Genomic DNA, 18,450 nt, shown 5'->3' on the forward strand with positions numbered 1-18,450 from the left:
ATAGAAAATTAAATAAAATATGTAAAAAGCAAATTAAGTTAGCTAAGTTTGAGACAGAGAGACTCATTGCGAGAGAAAGTAAAAATAATCCTAAAATATTCTTTAACTACATAAACAGTAAAAAACTGAAAAGCGATAGTGTTGGCCCCCTTAAAAATAGTCTTGGTGAAATGGTGGAAGGGGATGAGGGTAAAGCCAACCTGCTGAATGACTTTTTTTCTACGGTTTTTATACAAGAAAATGCCATGGCAGATGACATGACCAGTGATACCATAAATTCACCCTTGAATATTACCTGCTTAACCCAGCAGGAAGTACGCCGCCGCCTCGAAATCACTAAGGTTGACAAATCTCCGGGTCCGGATGGCATACACCCCAGAGTACTACAGGAATTGAGTTCTGTGATAGATAGACCATTATTTTTAATCTTCTCAGATTCCTTAATAACAGGGTCGGTACCGCAGGACTGGCGCATAGCAAATGTGGTGCCAATATTCAAAAAGGGGACAAAAACTGAGCCGGGAAATTATAGGCCGGTAAGTTTAACCTCTACGGTTGGTAAAATCCTTGAGGGTTTCTTGAGAGATGCTATACTGGAGTATCTCAAGAAAAATAACCTTATGACAGAGTATCAACATGGGTTTATGAGGGATCGATCCTGTCAAACTAATTTGATCAGCTTCTATGAAGAGGTAAGTTCAAGTCTGGACCAGGGAAATGCAGTGGATGTTGTGTATATGGACTTTTCAAAAGCTTTTGATACGGTGCCACACAAAAGGTTGGTACATAAAATGAGAATAATGGGGATAGGGGAAAATATGTGTAACTGGGTTAAAAACTGGCTAAGTGATAGGAAACAAAGGGTGGTTATTAATGGTACGTACTCGGACTGGGTCTCAGTTCATAGTGGGGTACCACAGGGGTCAGTATTGGGCCCGCTTCTTTTCAACATATTTATAAATGACCTTGTTGGGGGCATGCGGAGTAGAATTTCAATATTTGCAGATGATACTAAACTCTGCAGGGTAATCAATACAGAGGAGGATAATTTTATATTACAGGGAGATTTATGTAAATTGGAGGATTGGGCTGAAAAGTGGCAATTGAAGTTTAATGTAGATAAATGTAAGGTCATGCACTTGGGTAGAGGAAATAAAATGTATGATTATGTACTTAATTGTAGAACACTGGGTAAAACAGACACAGAAAAAGACTTGGGTGTATGGGTGGATGGTAAACTTCACTTTAGTGGACAGTGTCAGGCAGCTGCTGCCAGGGCTAATAAAATAATGGGATGTATTAAAAGAGGTATAAGTGTTCATGAAAAAAGAAGGGAATTTTGTTTACTTACCGTAAATTCCTTTTCTTCTAGCTCTAATTGGGAGACCCAGACAATTGGGTGTATAGGCTATGCCTCCGGAGGCCGCACAAAGTATTACACTTAAAAGTGTTAAGCCCCTCCCCTTCTGCCTATACACCCCCCGTGCTCCCACGGGCTCCTCAGTTTTGGTGCAAAAGCAAGAAGGAGGAAAAGATTATAAACTGGTGTAAAGTATATTCAATCCGAAGGAATATCGGAGAACTGAAACCAAACAACATGAACAACATGTGTACACAAAAAAAAACAGGGGCGGGTGCTGGGTCTCCCAATTAGAGCTAGAAGAAAAGGAATTTACGGTAAGTAAACAAAATTCCCTTCTTCTTTGTCGCTCTATTGGGAGACCCAGACAATTGGGATGTCCAAAAGCAATCCCTGGGTGGGTAAAATAATACCTCGTAATAGAGCCGTAAAACGGCCTCTTCCTACAGGTGGGCAACCGCCGCCTGAAGGACTCGTCTACCTAGGCTGGCATCCGCCGAAGCATAAGTATGCACCTGATAGTGTTTCGTGAAAGTGTGCAGGCTCGACCAGGTAGCCGCCTGACACACCTGCTGACCCGTAGCCTGGTGCCTCAAAGCCCAGGACGCGCCCCCGGCTCTGGTAGAATGGGCCTAGAGCCCTGAGGGAACCGGCAGCCCGGTAAGCTTCGAGAATTGGTTCCTTGATCCACCGGGCCAGGGTTGATTTGAAAGCCTGTGACCCTTTACGCTGGCCAGCGACAAGGACAAAGAGTGCATCCGAGCGGCGCAGGGGCGCCGTACGAGAAATGTAGAGCCTGAGTGCTCTCACCAGATCTAACCAGTGCAAATCCTTTTCACATTGGTGAACTGGATGATGACAAAAAGAGGGTAAGGAGATATCCTGATTGAGATGAAAGGGGGGTACCCCCCTTGGGAGAAATTCCAGAACCGGACGCAGAACCACCTTGTCCTGGTGAACACCAGGAAAGGGGCTTTGCACGACAACATTGCTAGCTCAGACACTCTCCGAAGTGAAGTGACTGCTACTAGGAAAATCACTTTCTGCGAAAGGCGTGAGAAAGAAATATCCCTTATTGGATCGAATGGTGGTTTCTGAAGAACCATCAGCACCCCGTTCAGATCCCAGGGTTCTAACGGCCGCTTGTAAGGATGAACGATGTGACAACCCCCTGCAGGAACGTGCATACCTGTGGAAGTCTGGCTAGGCGCTACTGGAAAAAACACAGAGAGCGCTGAGACTTGTCCCTTAAGGGAGCCGAGCGACAAACCCTTTTCCAGTCCAGATTGAAGGAAGGACAGAAAAATGGGCAAGGCAAAAGGCCAGGGAGAAAAACCCCGAGCAGAGCACCACGACAGGAAATTTTTCCACGTCCTGTGGTAGATCTTGGCGGACGTTGGTTTCCTAACCTGTCTCATAGTGGCAATGACCTCTTGAGATAATCCTGAAGACGCTAGATCTAGGACTCAATGGCCACAGTGTCAGGTTGAGGGCCGCAGAATTCAAATGGAAAAACGGCCCTTGAGACAGCAAGTCTGGTCGGACTGGTAGTGCCCACGTTTGGCCTACCGTGAGATGCCACAGATTCGGGTACCACGACCTCCTCGGCCAGTCTGGAGTGACTAGGATGGCGCGGCGGCAGTCGGCCCTGATCGTGCGTAACACTCTGGGCAACAGTGCCAGCGGGGGAAACACATAAGGGAGTTGAAACTGCGACCAATTCCGAACTAAGGCGTCTGCCGCCATAGCTCTGTGATCGTGAGAGCGTGCCATGAATGCCATGACCTTGTTGTTGTGCCGGGACGCCATTAGGTCGACGTCCGGCCTCCCTCAGCGGCAACAGATCTCCTGAAACACGCCCGGGTGAAGAGACCATTCCCCTGCGTCCATGCCCTGGCGACTGAGAAAGTCTGCTTCCCAGTTTTCGACGCCCGGGATGTGAACTGCGGAGATGGTGGAGGCCGTGGCTTCCACCCACATCAAAATCCGCCGGACTTCCTGGAAGGCTTGCCGACTGCGTGTTCCGCCTTGGTGGTTGATGTAAGCCACCACTGTGGAGTTGTCCGACTGAATTCGGATCTGCTTGCCTTCCAGCCACTGCTGGAACACTTTTTAGGGCAAGATACACTGCCCTGATCTTCAGAACATTGATCTGAAGCGAGGACTCTTGCTGAGTCCACGTACCCTGAGCCCTGTGGTGGAGAAAGACTGCTCCCCACCCTGACAGACTCGCGTCCGTCGTGACCACCTCCCAGGATGGGGGTAGGAAGGATTTCCCATGCGATAATGAAGTGGGAAGAAAGCCACCCCCTAAGGGAAGCTTTGGTTGCCTGAGAGAGGGAGACGTTCCTGTCGAGGGACGTCGGTTTCCTGTCCTATTTGCGTAGGATGTCCCAATGAAGAGGACGCAGGTGAAACTGCGCGAAAGGAACTGCCTGCATTGCTGCCACCATCTTCCCCAGGAAGTGCATGAGGCCCTTCAAGGGGTGTGCTTGACCTTGAAGGAGAGATTGCACCCCTTTCTGCAGTGAACGCTTGTTGATCAGCGGAAGCTTCACTATCGCCGATAGGGTATGAAACTCCATGCCAAGATATGTCAGCGATTGGGCTGGTGTCAGATTTGACTTTGGAAAATTGATGATCCACCCGAAACTCTGGAGAGCCCCCAGAGAAGCGTCGGGGCTGTGTTGGCATGCCTCTTGAGACGGTGCCTTGATCAGCAAATCGTCCAAGTAAGGGATCACCGAGTGACCCTGAGAGTGGAGGACCGCAACTACTGTAGCCATAACCTTGGTGAAAACCCGTGGGGCTGTAGCCAGGCCGAACTGCAGTGCCACGAACTGCAGGTGTTCGTCTCCTATGGTGAAGCGCAAGAAGCGTTGGTGCTCTGGAGCCACCGGTACGTGGAGAAAAGCATCTTTGATATCGATCGATGCAAGGAAATCTTCTGGGGACATTGAGACGATGACGGAGCGGAGGATTTCCATCCGGAACCGTCTGGTCTATACGTGTTTGTTGAGCAGTTACGGGTCCAGGACAGGACGGAAAGACCCGTCCTTCTTTGTAACCACAAACAGGTTGGAGAAAAACCCGTGACCCTGTTGCTGAAGAGGAACAGGGACCACCACTCCTTCTGCCCTCAGGGTGCCCAGCGCCTGCAGAAGAGCCTCGGCTCGCTCGGGAGGCGGGGATAACCTGAAGAATCGAGTCGGGGGACGAGAGGCGAACTCTAACTTGTAACCGTGAGACAGAATGTCTCTCGCCCAACGGTCTTTTACCCTTGGCAGCCAGGAGTCGCAAAGGCGGGAAAGCCTGCCACCAACCGAGGATGCGGATTGAGGAGACCGAAAGCCATCAAGAAGCTGCTTTGGTAGCGGCACCTCCGGTGGTCTTTTTGACTTAGACCGCCATGAATCGGAGAGCCCTTGATCTATTCAGAGGCCTTTTAGACGAGGAGAATTGGGACCTGCCCGCGCCCCGAAAGAACCGAAACCTCGACTGCCCCATCCTCTGTTGGGGTATGTTCGGTTTGGGCTGGGGTAAAGATGTATCCTTTCCCTTGTATTGTTTGATGATTTCATCCAAACGTTCGCCAAACAGTCGGTCGCCAGAAATTGGCAAACTGGTTAAACGCTTTTTTGGAAGCAGAATCTGCCTTCCAGTTCCGTAGCCACAAGGCCATGCGGAGTACCACCGAATTGGCGGAGGCAACCGCCATACGGCTCGCAGAGTCCAGGACAGCATTAATAGCGTAAGACGCAAATGCCGACGTCTGTGTGGCTGCGTCAATTTGCGCTTGACCTGCTGAGATAGCTTGTAGCACCCATACGGCTGCAAATGCTGGTGTAAAAGAAGCGCTGATAGCTTCATAGATGGATTTCAACCAGAGCTCCATCTGCCTGTGAGTGGCATCTTTGATTGATAGACGCTATAAGATCGTTCACTATGGCGTCCCCGTCAGGCGTATCAAGATTGAGAGCGGCCTCAGGATCAGAATCCTGATCAGCTGTCTCCGCTTCATCATCCAGGGATTCCCCCCGCTGAGACCCTGACCAATATGAAGATGTCGAGGGAATTTCCCAGCGAGCTCGCTTAGACGGTCAGGGGCTGGGGTCTGTATCAGAGACCTCACTCTGGGATGTATGAGACACCCCGGGGAGACCTCTGGTCCAACTGAGGTGGGCCAGGGAGCAATGATTCAACAGTGCCCCTGTGCTGAGATACCGGTCTGGATTGCTCAGTGGATCCTGCCGGCAGAGGGGTCGTACATGCGGCGCAGGCAGCATAGTAAGCCTGTGGTTTGGCGCTCCTGCCTTTTATGGGCGCCATGCTGTTGACTTCCCTGAGCAACACAATATATATACAGAATCAACTGTGCACCATACAGTGTAAAGCATATCTTATAAACATATGATTTAAAATTACACTCCTGCACAAATGTGGCTAGCACCACAGATGCTGCATACCCCCCGCATAAAGCGGTTGTGAGGCCACCAGGGTCCCTGCCTGGGTCTGTCAGAATTTGTCCCCCTCTGCAGCATTCAAGGAGCTGACAGGAATGGCTGCCGGCTTCTGAGGAGAGGACAGTGAGGGGGGTGGAGTATGCAAAGCATGCTCCAGCCCTCAGTGCTGCTCATCCTGTGCAGCGTCCCGCCCTTCCCCTGCTTGTCAGGGCTGTGGGCGGGAGGAAGAAAAACTAGGCCGCAAAAGCCGGGGACTCGAGTAATAAACGCGGCCGCGCGGAAGTCCCCGGCGCACTACAAGTCCCAGCCGCGCCTCAGTGTCAAAACATGGCGGCGGCGGTCAGCGCGGTAGTCTCCCTACATAAACACACTCAGCGATGCTGAGTGTGTAATTGCACGGCTGCCGGCGTCCTGAGAGAGGAGGAAGCCGTGGGCGTGACCCTTAGAAAGTGCGGGAACTGGTGCCTCACAGTGCAGTGAGGGGAGTGGAGTATGCAAAGCATGCTCCAGCCCTCACTGCAGCTCGTCTGTAAAGCGTCCCGCCCTTCCCCTGCCTGTCAGGGCTGTGGGCGGGAGGAGGAAACACTAGGCCGTACAAGCCGGGGACTCAAGTAATGAGCGCGGCTGCCAAAAAAGCGCGGCCGCGCGGAAGTCCCCGGCGCACTACAAGTCCCAGCCGTGCCTCAGTGTTAAAAACATGGCGGCGGCGGTAGTACGGTAGTCCCCCTACATAAACACACTCAGCGACGCTGAGTGTGTAATGGCACATTAACCCGGTCAGCGCCGCGGTCCCCGGTGCACTAGCACACCCAGCAATGCTGGAGTGTTGCTGTGCGCGGTCCCCACAGGGACACAGAGTACCTTCAAGTAGCAGGGCCATGTCCCTGAACGATACCCGGCTCCTATCCAGCAGAGTCTTAGGAGCTGTGGATGGAGCACGGTCTCAGTGCCTGGAGACCGGTAAGATCCCACTTCACCCAGAGCCCTGAGGGGGATGGGGAAGGAAAACAGCATGTGGGCTCCAGCCTCCGTACCCGCAATGGATACCTCAACCTTAACAACACCGCCGACAAGAGTGGGGTGAGAAGGGAGCATGCTGGGGGCCCTATATGGGCCCACTTTTCTTCCATCCGACATGGTCAGCAGCTGCTGCTGACTAATCTGTGGAGCTGTGCTGTGCGTGTCTGACCTCCTTCGCACAAAGCAAAAACTGAGGAGCCCGTGGGAGCACGGGGGGTGTATAGGCAGAAGGGGAGGGGCTTAACACTTTTAAGTGTAATACTTTGTGCGGCCTCCGGAGGCATAGCTATACACCCCAATTGTCTGGGTCTCCCAATAGAGCGACAAAGAAAATATAGTTCTACCTCTGTACAAGTCACTAGTGCGACCGCACTTAGAATACTGTGTACAATTCTGGTCACCGATATATAAGAAGGACATAGCTGAACTGGAGAGGGTGCAGAGAAGAGCGACCAAGATTATTAGAGGAATGGGTGGGCTGCAATACCAAGACAGGTTATTAAACTTGGGGTTATTTAGTTTGGAAAAACGAAGGCTTAGGGGGGATCTAATCACAATGTATAAATATACGAGGGGACAGTACAGAGACCTTTCCAAAGATCTTTTTACACCTAGGCCTGCGACTGGAACACGGGGGCATCCGCTACGTCTTGAGGAAAGAAGGTTTAATCATAATCACAGACGAGGATTCTTTACTGTACGAGCAGTGAGACTGTGGAACTCTCTGCCGCATGATGTTGTAATGAGTGATTCACTACTAACATTTAAGCAGAGCCTGGATGCCTTTCTTGAAAAATTTAATATTACCAGTTATGTATATTAGATTTTATGACAGGGTATTGATCCAGGGAACTAGTCTGATTGCCGGATTTGGAGTCAGGAAGGAAATTTTTTCCCCATTGGAACTTGTTTGCCACATTGGGGGTTTTTTTGCCTTCCTCTGGATCAACATGTTAGGCTACGGGTTGAACTAGATGGACTTAGAGTCTCCCTTCAACCTTAAAAACTATGATACTATGATACTATGATACAACCCATGGCACTGTAGCTAATCTCCCTGGATGTGGACGGCAGTGAAAAATAGATTTAAGGTTGTAACGCAGGATAGTCTGGATGGTGTATAAGGAGCCCCAATCAAGTTCCACAGTAATTCAAGGTGTCCTGCAGGCTCAGGGTGCATCAGTGTCAGCGCAAACTATCCTTCGACATTTGGCTATGTGCGCACTGCACCGCACCTAAAAGGTGTGCTTCAGAGCGCAGCTGAAAAGCTGCGTTCTGAAGCGCATGGTGCAGGCAGAGAACGTGCGCTCTGCATGCTGCCTCTCCCTATAGACAGCATGCAAACCGCACGGAAGAAGAGACATGTCACTTCTTAGAACGCACCGATTCGGGCAGCAGCCGAATCGCTGCGTTCTAATATGCCACGTGCGCACGGCTCCTGCACAATCTCCATAGGCTGTGCAGGGGACGCAGGACGCATGCACTTACGCTGCGGTGCAGAACGCAGTGTAACTGCATGCAATACGCACATGTGCGCACATACCCTTTAAATGAAATTAAACACTATGTCTGGAGACCCAGTAGGACCCCACTGCTGACACAGACATAAAAAAGCTAGACTGCAGTTTACCTAACTGTGTGTGAGTGAGGCAAAATCCTTGTGACAAAGCGTCTTGTGGACAGATGAGGCAAAGATAAAGCTTTCTGTTAAAGCACATCATTCTACTGTTTGCCGATAACAGACTGAGGCCTACAAAGAAAAGAACACAATACCTACAGTCAAATATGGTGAAGATTCTAACATATTTTGGGGTCACTTTGCTGCCTCTGGCACTGGGTGCCTTGACTGTGCAAGGCATCATGGAATCTGAAGATCACCAAAAGGATTTTGGGTGGCAATGTAGTGCCCAGTGTCAGAAAGCTGGGTTTGCATCCTAGGTCATGGGTCTTCCAGCAGAACAAAGACCCCAAACATACTCCAAGAAGCACCAGAAATGGATGAAAAAAAAAAAAGAGCTGGAGAGTTCTGAAGTGACCAGCAAGGAGTCCAGATCTAAAGCCCATTGAAAACCTATGGAAAGATCTTTAAATTGCTGTTGGGAGAAGGCGCCTTCAAATATCAGAGACGTGGAGCGGTTTGCTAAATAAGAATGTGAATTCTGCGTGTAAGACGCTTGTTGGTTGTTATAGGAAGTGATTGATTGCAGTTATTTGTTCCAAAGGCTGTGCAACCAAATATTAAGTTGAGGGTGCCAACCATTTTGTCCGGCCCATTTTTGGAGTTTTCTGTGAAATTATGTCCAATTTGCCTTTTTTCCCCACAGATTTTTTGTGTTGGTCCTATACACACAAAGGCAATAAACGTGTATGACAAAATATGTAATTGCAATAATTTTCTAGGAGAAATACTTCATTTCATGAAACAATTTCAAGGGTGCAAACACTTTCAGCCATGACTGTAACGATCTACACACCAATACTGTGAATTGCCGTATGTAGTATAAGCGTTGACATTGCTTGTGTAACACATTTTCTAAGACCCAAAACATGTTTATTTCCTTGTCTATGGAGCGTTGGGAGGACTTGTTTTGCTAATTTTTAACTGTATTTTTTTAGGGAAGTGCAGCAACCAAGAAATGACAGTTCTGTGGATGAAACCCTGGATATCGAAGCTGCAATGCCCTGCACATGAGGTATGAGATACCGTATGTGCATATCGGTAGAACTGTACTACATTTCTAATTTGAGGTATTTAATAACATTCTTATTATTACTCCTACTACATATTGGGATAGGATCTTGGAGATGGGAATACCCCTGTAACGTGCAGTCAATTCATTTTCTATTGTGATAGATTGGACTTTTTCAAGCATGACAATACCAAATGTGTTTATGTATTTAATTTCTTTAGTTCTAAGTGGGGAAAAGGTAAGTGATTGAAACTTTTGCATATATATTTTATATATTTATTTTTCTTTTAATATTTTTAATATGTCTAGTTTTTAGTCCCTCCCATAAGACCTAAACCTGCGATTCTTTAATTGTCTGTCTGTCTAATATATATATATATATATATATATATATATATATAAATAATCTCAATACTACAGAATAGCTGTATATAGTGTAATTGCACTTCTCCTACGAGACCCAGTTTGTTGCGGAGCTTTACAGGAGAGCTAAGACGGCAGGTCCCTGGCTGCCATGGCAACCCATCAGCTCCCATGATAGCCATTTAAATGTCCTTGTCAATGATTGACAGTGACATCTGGATGGTCAATAGTAGTAATTGGAGGGGTTCCGCTGCTGCCTCTGGAAGAGACAGATAGACTTTGCAGCACAGCTGGCATATGCAGAGTATCATTGGCCTCAGCTCCTGAGCCTGCTCCTTACAGCATCCTGTAACAAAAATGTACATTATAGACAGGTTGTCATGGTGTTAATCAATAAAGAAAAAATGGTAAAGTAAATTTGTTCTTGTTGTGGTCGGAAGAGTCCAGTCTATCAAAATGTAAAATGATTTAAACCACTCATTAAAGGGGTTGTCCACTACTTGAACAACCCCTTCTCAATCACTGTTTCCACCAAGTAAAATAATAACTATACTTAAAGGGTGGTTTCAGACGTCCGTGTTTTAGCTATGTGTGATATCCGTTTTTAACACGGATGTCACACGTACCCATGTTACCCTATTGTGTATTCACATGGCCGTGTTTTCACACGGACCGTGTAGCCCCGCTATTTCACACCGAGACGTGCCCGTTTTTTCTTCGGCAGCACGGGTGTCACACGGACCGCACACTGATGTGATCCGTGTGACATCAGTGTGACACGGACCGGAGAAAATACGGGTTTTTAAATAAAAAGATTTTCTAGATTTACCTGTATCCAGCGCTGCTGTCTCCGGCTCCTGACCCCCGCTAATTATGCAGTGAGCAGCTGGAAGCAGGGGCATTGCGGTGACAGCGCTGGAGACAGCACTGGCGAGGACAGCACCGCCGAGGACAGCATCGCTGGAGACATCGCTAGTGACAGATGAGTATCCTGCCAGCAGTGTGTGTGCAGGGACGTCCAGGAGGTCATCGGATTTCCCAATGAACTCTGATGACCTCCTGATGACAGCCCTGCGATAACTGCGCTACAGCGAGTGTCACAATGGTGACTTCCAGGGGTTCATGAGAGTTCATTGGGAACACCGATGACCCCCTGGATGTCACTGCACAAACTGCTGTATACTCACCTGTCCCCAGTGCTGTCCGGCGCTGTCCCCGCGATGCTCCGGCTTTCAAATCCTCGGGCAGTGAATAATCAATGAAAATAATGAGCAGGTGTTAGGAGCGGGACGCAGCATCGCTGGATACAGGTAAATATAGAACATCTTTTCATTGCAGAGACACGTGTTTTACCCGGTACGTGTCACACATATGCAAACACTGATGTCGCACGTAGCACTAACCGGCAGGTAGTGCCTAACTATCTGCTTCTTGTGCCCGGTTCCGTTCACTGGCAACCACAGAGAGATAATAGACCACTGCTGTTGGCAATACCGAGGATTTGTCAACAGAGCTGAGGCTACTTTTCCGCTCTGCTCTGTAGACGGGGCAAGACAGCCGACATGTTGATTGACAGCAGTCTCCCCGCTGCCTAACTGGGAGAGTCAGCTGTCAATCACTGTGACGTTGGCAGTGATGCCAGTCTACAGAGCAGGGTGAATAAGAAGCAGACACGACTTCAGGGGAAGCAGCTAAATCGCTGGTAGAAGCAGTCTGTGACCGCTCTGTGCTGGCAAACAACTGCACCGGGCACAACAGGCAGGTGGCAACTACCTGCCTGTTAGTGCTTAGGATTTTTTTTTTTAAGTCCCAGGTATATTCCTTTAAGGCATTGTGCGCACGGTGCAGTTTTTGATGCAGTTTGTGGCCCAAATCTACATGCCTATCCTTATGCCAGGAAAGTGTGAGAATTCTGAAGTGCTGTGCACGCATTGCTCATCTTTTCCTTGCAGTTTTGGGTGCATCTGCTGTCAGTTCTTGGTGTGGGTTTAGGCCTTCTAGCGATTGATTTCATCCCCCAAGAAATGCACCAAAAACCACATACGAAAATTTCTGCACCAGAAACTCAGCATGCGCACATACCTTAAAGGCCCCGTCACACACAGAGATAAATCTTTGGCAGATCTGTGGTTGCAGTGAAATCATGGACATATTGTTCCATTTGTACACAGCCACAAACCTGGCACTGATTGTCCACAATTTCACTGCAACCACAGATCTGCCGCAGATTTATCTCTGTGTGACAGGGCCTTTAGTCTGGTGCCAGCGCCATTCCAACAGTGACAGCACTGGCTCTACCAGGGCTCGCTACACAATAACAACTACTCACAAAACTCCATTCATGTAAAAATAAGTTACAGGCCTCCAAAAATAGTGATGCAAAACAAATTATTATTTTGTTACAAAGTTTTTAATTTATTAGTAACCACTAGTGTATGTGTGTATATGTGTATGTTATTGTATGGTATCGCTGTACTTCTAAATTGAAGAATCATATTACCATGTAATGTTTACAGAACAAAGAAAGCAGTATGAACAATAATGGAATTTGGTCATTTTTCCATCATTTCACTGCACTTGGATTTATTTTCCCATTTTTCAGTATATTCTATTGTAAAGTTAATTGTCATTGAAAGCTGTAAGGCTATGTGCGCACGTCTGCGTTCTGCCGTGACAAATATTCTGCAGCGTTTTGTCACTGCGTGTGCATTTCAAAACTGTGCCGAAAAGCTGCGTTTTTGGATGTATTTGGAGTACAGACTGGATGCAGAATTCATGCGTTCTGGATGGTTGCTCTGCCATAGACAGTGGGAAAAGCATCCAGAACGCACAAAAGAAGTGACATGTTGCTTTTTAGAACGCAGCGATTCGGCCACAAATTTTAGCATTCAAATCGCTACCTTCTGAAACAAAACTTGCGCATGGAACAAGTTACATAGACTTTTCTGAGGATGCAGAACGCATGCGTTTACGCTGCAGTGCTAGACGCAGCATAAATGCATGCAATACGCACACAGCCTAAGGGTCTGTGCACACGTCGCGTTTTTTCAAAAGTTTACACGTTTTAAACTGCAACGTTCACGCATGCGTTCTGCCTCCCCAGCAAAGTCTATGACAATTAAGTAAATTCCATGCGCACGTTGCTATTTGAAACGCAGCGTTTTGGATGCCAAATTTTTGACAAAATGTGTTTAAAAAAGCAACATGTCACTTATTTTGTGCGTTTTGGTTGCATTTTCCACCTCTTGAAATTGATGTCGATCTCTCTCTCTGTCGGTCTCTCCCTCTCACCCCCTCTCTCACACTCAGCGATCACCGGCACAGCGCTGCACAGCTGTCACACTGCTCTGGCGGCTTCTCCTGCTTTTAAAAATGCCGTCCGCTCATTATTCCATCTGGTATTCACGGCTTCCCCGCCCACCGGCGCCTATGATTGGTTGCAGTCAGACACGCCCCCACGCTGAGTGACAGCTGTCTCACTGCAACCAATCACAGCCGCCGGTGGGCGGGTCTATATTGTGCAGTAAAATAAATTTAAAAAAAAAAAAAAAAACGCTGTGCGGTCCCACACAATTTTGATATCAGCCAAGGTAAAGTCACACGGCTGAAGGCTGGTATTCTCAGGATGGGGAGCCCCACAGCTTAAAAATATAAGCCAGCAGCCGCCCGGAATTGCCGCATTCATTAGATGCGACAGTCCCGGGACTCTACCCAGCTCATCCCGTATTGTCCTGGTGTGGTGGCAATCGGGGTAATAAGGAGTTAATGGCAGCCGATAGCTGCCACTAAGTCCTAGGTTAATCATGGCAGGCGTCTGAGACACCACCCATGATTAATCTAAGTTAAAGAAAATAAAGGATTTTTTGGGTGTATGTGTTTATTTGGAATAAAAGACAAAAAAAAAAAAAAAAAAATCACCCTCTTTCACTACTGTATTAAAATCCCCTAACACCCCTCCAGGTCCGACGTAATGCACAATAGGTACCACGACGCCTCCAGCTCTGCTACATCGGAAGCTGACAGGAATGGCTGTAGAGCACGACCGCTCTCTGTTAGCTCCACGCAGCAACTGAAGTGAGTCGCGCTGTCAGCGATGACGTTATTCAGGTTACCCGCGGCCACTGCTGGATTCTCCAACTGTCTCAGGTGGAGGCCTACAGATGTTGCCGCGGGTAACCCGAGTGACGGCACCGCTGATCGCGTGGCTCACTTCAGTCACTCAGGTGACCCACGGGTGGCCATAGCTGGAGTCCTCCAACTGTGACAGAAAGTCGCCCAAGTGACTGAAGTGAACCCCGCGATCAGCGGTACCCTCACTCAGGTGATTTGCGGTAAACGAGTGGAGGACTCCAGCAGGCCGCAGGTAACCTGAGTGACGGCACCGCTGATCGCACGGTCACCGCAAATCAGGCTGTGGCACACAGAGAGCCACGCGATGACAATGAAGTCAGGTGGAGTTCATCCAAGTTCATTCTGATCGCGCAGCTCTGTCTAACAGCCAGCAATGCTCTATGGGGATGTAGCAGAGCCGAGTGGGACTGCATTGTCAAAAATGCATCCATTCTGCATTCAAAATGCATCCAAAACGCAGCGTTTTATTTGTCACGTCAGAACGCAACAGGCGCACATACCTTTAGTCTACCTAATAAAAAAAAACAAACAAAAAAAACCCCAAGCCTTCATAGGTCTATCTAGACCAAAAACTAACAGAAATATGGCTGTTGGAGAAGAGCAGTAATAAAAAACTGAAGTGCAAAAGTTGAAACATCTCCGTCATGAAGGGGGTAATGTACACACACACATTATATATATATATCCGTATAAATATTACAGCACCATAACTTCACTGGACCGCAGAATAAGGTGGCATGTCACTGAAATAATTGTGGTGTTCCAATTATATGGAATTATATGCAATGGAGTAAAAAAAAAAAAAAAAAAAAACAAACCAGGAGAAAAGTCTCAAAACAGAAAACGGTCCTGATTTTCAATGATAGCATTTTTACCTGGAAATACGCACATGAAATCGCAATTAAAATATCATATTGTTCTTTCGAAGAGATATGACATACTTGTCCCAAATACTTAATATAACTGACTTTGACAATAAAGATATATTAAACATAAAATACCATATTGTGACTGCACATCAAGTGTTAGTGTTTAACGGGGCAACCCAACTTCTATAGATTATACAGCTGCCAATACTGCAAAATGCCCAAATGACGACTACTCCCAGTATGACTACATACAGGTGGCATATGACCTATGAAGCCAGACCGTGGCCACACATCAGCACTGCTGTCATTGACTGTTAGGCCGGGGCCACACAGGGACTAATGCAATCCTTGCATAACACTCGGCTCGCGCTGGCAGTACAGCAGGAGCCGAGTGTCATGCGAGTGTCACTGCGACTAAGGTCCGATCATGCGATCGGGCCGGCGCTTTTGGAGTGGCGGGAGGAATTTATCTCCCTCTCTCCTCCGTTGCCGGCTATTGCCATTCTCGCCCTGCACTTGCGTTACACCGGCGTACTGTGAGTGCAGTGCGATTTTTCTCTCACCCCATAACTTGAATGGGTGCGAAAGAAACCAGGAACGCATTCCACCCGCAGCATGATGCAATTGTTTTCTCAGTCCGATTGGGGCCGAGAAAATAATCACTCATGGGTGCTGACAGTAATATTGGTCCGAGTGGAATGTGATGTTTTATCACATTCTACTCGCTCCGATTTTCATGCCGTGTGTCTTAGACCACGTACACGTTCAGTATTTGTTGTTTTGGTTTTTTTTACCTCAGTATCTGTAAGGGCTCATGTCCACTTGCAATTTTGATGTGCGAGTGCAATTCAATAAAAAAAAAAAAAAAAAAAAAAAAAAAAAAAAAAAAAAAAATCGGATTGCACTCGCACCAGTGTTAATCTGTGGGGGCAGTGTCCTCTTGCTTATTTTTCCTGCAGCACAAATCGTGCTTTCAGTGCAATCATAGCATGCTGCATTTTGCAGCACGTCTCAGCTCATGCACCCCCATACCAGTCTATGGGAGCGTGTGAAACATCACACTACACTTGCATGTTATGCGACTGCAGTACGATATACGCAGAGACAGACAGCGGAGGAGATGGGGAGAAAGTGCTCCCCGCCCTCTTCTCCACACCTGTGATGCCATCTTGCAATTGCATCAGTCACATGACTCTCGGCTGATGCCTGCAGCAGAGGGTCATTAGCGTATCGCTTCCGATGTTCTCGCATCCAAAGGCAATTACCAGTCTTGCGGCGCTCCTGCTACATCTGTATACATTTTTTTTTCTCAATTATACCTGAAGGCAGCTGAAGGATAAACCATCCGAGCCGAAACGCGTGGCATAATTAACCATATTTTAATGTACAAATAAAATATCTCCTTACTTGTATATTTTTCTAGTCATATGACCGAAAATCATCCAATATGTTCCACCATTGGTAGCAGGAGCGCCGCAAGATTGCTAATTTCCTTTGGAACTTCTTCACTAAGTGAAGGGCTCCTCTATAGTATCAGATGTTCTCGCATCAGAATCGGTGCTAAGGCCACGTGCACACGTTCAGTATTTGGCGAGTTTTTACCTCAGTATCTGTAAGGCCACGTGTACACGTTCAGTATTTGGCGAGTTTTTACCTCAGTATTGGTAAGGCCACGTGCACACGTTCAGTATTTGGCGAGTTTTTACCTCAGTATTTGTAAGGCCACGTGCACACGTTCAGTATTTGGTGAGTTTTTACCTCAGTATCTGTTAGGCCACGTGCACACGTTCAGTATTTGGCGAGTTTTTACCTCAGTATTGGTAAGGCCACGTGCACACGTTCAGTATTTGGCGAGTTTTTACCTCAGTATTTGTAAGGCCACGTGCACACGGTCAGTATTTGGTGAGGTTTTACCTCAGTAGTTGTAAGCTAAAATCAGGAGTGGGTAGAAAAACAGAAGTGGTGCTCGTGTTTCTATTATACTTTTCTTGATTGTTCCTTTCTTGGTTTTAGCTCCAAATACTGAGGAAAAAAATATCTCACCAAATACTCATCGTGTGCACGTGGCCTTACAAATACGGAGATAAAAAAACCTCACCAAATACTTGAACGCGTGAACGTGGTCTTACTAGTTAGGGAAAGGGTGTCAATTGTACACGGGCCTTGGAGCCTAAGGGAGCAGTTCTATAATATCCCTTTGGCCCATATGAAACGATCAATACTGTTAAGGAGCAGAGATAGTCATGCCTTGGCCCTCATGCCTATAGGTGTGTACTGTGTCCATATATGTTGCCATCAGTAGCACTTCCAGGATGATGATTACACACAGGCCGAATATATCATGGACCCCTTCACCATGAATACAGTCTAAAATATCCTAAATGCTGCTCTCTAGGAATCCAAAGGTAAATTAAAAATGGCCATAAAACACTACATTCCCAGCTGGCACCTCTCCGCAAAGAGTTTCGTGGGTACAACTCACTTCTCCCATATAACAGTTTGTCTGGGATATTTGGTATGAACCAGCCAGCACCCTGTGCCCTCAGCCGGCTTTAGGCCAGCACCCTGTGCCCTCAGCCGGCTTTAGGCCAGCACCCTGTGCCCTCAGCCGGCTTTAGGCCAGCACCCTGTGCCCTCAGCCGGCTTTAGGCCAGCACCCTGTGCCCTCAGCCGGCTTTAGGCCAGCACCCTGTGCCCTCAGCCGGCTTTAGGCCAGCACCCTGTGCCCTCAGCCGGCTTTAGGCCAGCACCCTGTGCCCTCAGCCGGCTTTAGGCCAGCACCCTGTGCCCTCAGCCGGCTTTAGGCCAGCACCCTGTGCCCTCAGCCGGCTTTAGGCCAGGGTTAGATCTCAGTTTTTCACGGCCCTTCTACAGATCACAATGAACGTATTGACCACGCTTATAGCCTCATGTGCCTAGGAGGCTGCAAGTCCAGCCCAGGCGCCCAGTGCGTGCATTCTGGTCTTTATATTGACCATGAAATACAGCAGTTTGGACCTGGCATAGGAGTATACCCATATCGCCATTTGTCATGGGTGTTACATTTTCATTGTCAATTACCATGCTCAGTACTCAGGGTTCTGATGGATGCGACTCGAGTACCTGACTATAATGGAAGTCAATGGGGAAAGGGAGAATTTCTAGAAAAATGCTAGGAGTCCCCCACAGACTTCCATTATACTCAGTACATGAGTTGAGCCCGTCCGAGCGTCCATCTGCCGGTTACAAGCATTGTAGAGCTCACTCATCACTAGTATCAATACAGCTACAATACAAGGAGACAATTTATTTTTTACTAATTGCATGTGTTTGGGGGTTAAATATTGTGGCCCTTTTTGATTTCACAGGCTTTGTCCTCGCACCCTGCACTTTGATGTGGTCTGTGGTTATAAGACAGATGGGAAAGAGCTCAAAAAAAGACAGTTACAAAGTTTTCCTCAAACTGGGCTCTCTAATGGCTTCTCAGTTACCTCATTTTGCAGCCAGCAATATACGTCCAAACACAGAAGCAGTACAAGGCAGCCAGTGACATCAACACGATTGGAAAACTGATT

The 18,450-nt window shown here is 47.7% G+C and overlaps 1 protein-coding gene across 1 annotated transcript in view; it reads right to left on the reverse strand.

Moving 5' to 3' along the window:
* The window catches only part of ELOA (elongin A), a 113,370-nt gene that overhangs the window by 94,225 nt on the left and 695 nt on the right, over positions 1-18,450 (reverse strand). The window lies entirely within an intron of this gene.

This window comes from Anomaloglossus baeobatrachus, chromosome 2 (assembly GCF_048569485.1).
Source record: "Anomaloglossus baeobatrachus isolate aAnoBae1 chromosome 2, aAnoBae1.hap1, whole genome shotgun sequence".
In the NCBI taxonomy this organism is placed as follows: Eukaryota; Metazoa; Chordata; class Amphibia; order Anura; family Aromobatidae; genus Anomaloglossus; species Anomaloglossus baeobatrachus.